This window comes from Pongo pygmaeus, chromosome 6, assembly GCF_028885625.2.
Source record: "Pongo pygmaeus isolate AG05252 chromosome 6, NHGRI_mPonPyg2-v2.0_pri, whole genome shotgun sequence".
Taxonomy (NCBI): domain Eukaryota; kingdom Metazoa; phylum Chordata; class Mammalia; order Primates; family Hominidae; genus Pongo; species Pongo pygmaeus.
Genome location: NC_072379.2, coordinates 30,094,765 through 30,097,484, shown reverse-complemented (window position 1 = coordinate 30,097,484; position 2,720 = coordinate 30,094,765). Strand labels below are relative to the sequence as shown.

Here is a 2,720-nt window from a genome sequence, read left to right as displayed (position 1 = left end):
CTCTTCTGAGTCTGTGAAACTCTGAATTCTGGGAGAGTCTGAATTCCCAAGGCAGGACTGAGGATAGAAAAAATTTGGTGGCAGACCCCTGGTACTGTGGTTATCACATGGGTTAAAGATGTAGGCTTGGTTAACCTACCGAACCTGCTTATGTATGAGGCTCACCTGAGAAGGTGATATTGACAAGCCCATCCTATGGGTCTGAGGGCTCTTCACCAGGAGTGGAACAAGGAGGACGGCCCCAGTGTCCCCATCTCTGAACACATTTAGTGGGAGGGCTGGAGATCCTGGACAGATCACCACTGGCTCCATGGGGAAATTTCAGCAGCACTCATTGCCTGTGTCTGTTCTGTGCCAGGCACTGCGCTCAGGGCGGGGATTTGGGATTCACTAGGGCACAAGGCCATGTGCCTCTGTCCTCACAGAGCCTAAGTGCTGGCGGACAATGCAGATGTCAACCACAAATGACGAGGCACTTGCAGGTAGGGGTCAGTGCCAAGAAGGAAATGAAGGGTGCGTATCGCTGACTGTGACTCTGGTGGGGGCAACTTAAATAGGGCCATCGGGGAGGGCTTCTCTGAGGAGGTGACATTTGAGCTGAGGCCTCATCAGTCAGAAGGAAAAAGCTGTAAAGGGTCTGGGATAAACTCAACCTGCAGACTTTTCAAATAATATAAGGTGTTACAGCTCTTTCAGAATTTGTCTAGCATGTTTTCCGGTTTTCAGGTTTTCACTCCCGGGAAGGCTCGGAAAGAGGCATCTGTGCCCAGCTCGTGGCCTGTTCTTTGCACTTGCGGGGGAGGGGTCCTCTTCTCCCACAGCTGTCCCCCCGGGGCCTGCTCCCAGGTGGGGTCTGGTTTTCACCAGAAAGCCCTCCATGCAAAACACACACACACACACACACACACACACACACACACACACACAATTGAATTTGAATTAGTTGCCAACATTTACATTTTAATTCTAAAAATCTATATTTTTGACTTTGTTGGAAAGTCAGACTATCCGGCCAGGCCAGGCTGGGATCTGGTGGATTTTGGTATTTCGGTTTCTGGTTAGGGAGGGTATTTGGGGTTTGCCCCTCCAGCATCTGTCCCAGTGTGGAGTGGGGGTGGGGGCCCAGGCTCAGTGGGGAGAACTGCAGTGGCCGAGGGTCTTGGCTGTCTCCAGACAGCTGGGTGGACTCTGCCATCTCCTGCTTGGGGTGGGCTGGGGTTCTTTGCTGCCCCTCCTTACAGCCCACAGCCTCTTGAACTCCACTGAGACCACCGCCATGTGAGGCTGGGAAGGGAAACCTGCCTTTGTAAGTGAAAACAGTTGAAACCGGGCTGGAATGTGTCAGTCAGAAACTAAAAGGCCCTGTCACAAGCATGGCCAGGAAGACTGTCACCATTGTGGCATGCAAATGACAGAGATGTGTGGGACAATGTCTACCAAGAGATGAGCCAGGTGAGGGCAGGTTGTCGTGAAGGAAGGAGGAGGGGTCGTCCCCACAGCAGCGGCGCCATCCCGCAGAGAAACGGCCCCTGGGGATGGACACGTTCCAAGGAGGCCGTGTGCTGTGCCTAGTGGGTGGTTCGAGGCCTGAATGCCGGGCACTCGGAGCGGTCAGTGTCCCCATGGGAGCAGGGGTGCTCTCAGCCAGGTGATGGGGGTCCTTGGATGGTCAGCCCCTGTGTGTGTGAGAGGCGGTGGCCCTCTGCTCTGTCCCTTCTGAAGGCAGCCATAAGGGCTGGGATGTGGTGGGTTTGGGTATTTTGGTTTCTGGTTAGGGAGGGTATTTGGGGTTTGCCCCTCCAGCATATGTCCCAGTGTGGAGTGGGGAGCAGCCATAGGGAAGGAGGCCAAAGCGCTCAGCATCAGACAAGCCTGGGTGCAGGTCCTACTTCCTGCCAGGCCAGTGCCTCTGAGCCTCAGTGTCCTCATCTGTATAGTGGGGTTAATCCCAACCATGTATACTGCCTGCCTGCCATGTGCCAGGCCCCTCTTACACATCTTTGATTGCTTGAGGGCAGGGACTTTATTATCCTCCTTTAGAGTTGAGAAAGAAGAGGCACAGAAAGGTTAAACCACTTACCTGGGGTCACACAGCTACTATTGCAGAGTAAAGTCTCCAGACTCAAATGGAGCACTAAGCCCCGCCCTGGGCGCCAACAGGTGCTCCAGGAATGTCCAGTGCCATTTATCACCTTCATCACCTGCTGGGAGTGCTCGTCCCATCATGCAAACCCTGTGAGCATAAAGTGAGGGGACACATGCAGGATCGATTGTACTGGCGGGTAACGTAAGTAAAGTAATAACCACAGGATGATATTCACAACCCATATTAGTGATACCAACAGCCACATCTGCCTGCTTCTCTGGGCCCAGGATTGTCTGCAAGCTCCCAGGAGCTGGTCCTGACTGGGTCAGAAGAAAGGTCTGAGGTTATGGGAAGGAGCAGCTTGCCCATCTTGTGGCCTGTTTTGTACATTGGGAGTCCCTGTCCTCCACAGCTGTCCCCCAGGGCCTGCTCCCAGGTGGGCTTGAGAGACCCCAGAGCTGCAAGGCTTTAGGCCAGGGTTCTGCCAGTTGCTGTGTGTCTGAGGAAGTGACACCCTCCCCCATATCTCTTGCCCTGCCAGCTGCTGGACACACAGCAGCTACAGGGCATGAACTCTGAGACCAGGACCTCTGCAGGTCCTGGGAGGCAGAAGTTGCAGTGAACCAAGACTGCA

General features: G+C 54.2%; 1 pseudogene; it reads left to right on the top strand.

The window, feature by feature from the left end:
* The first annotated feature begins 676 nt into the window (after nt 1-676).
* Nucleotides 677-750, top strand: LOC129041809 (U7 small nuclear RNA; annotated as a pseudogene).
* Nucleotides 751-2,720: the final 1,970 nt, after the last annotated feature.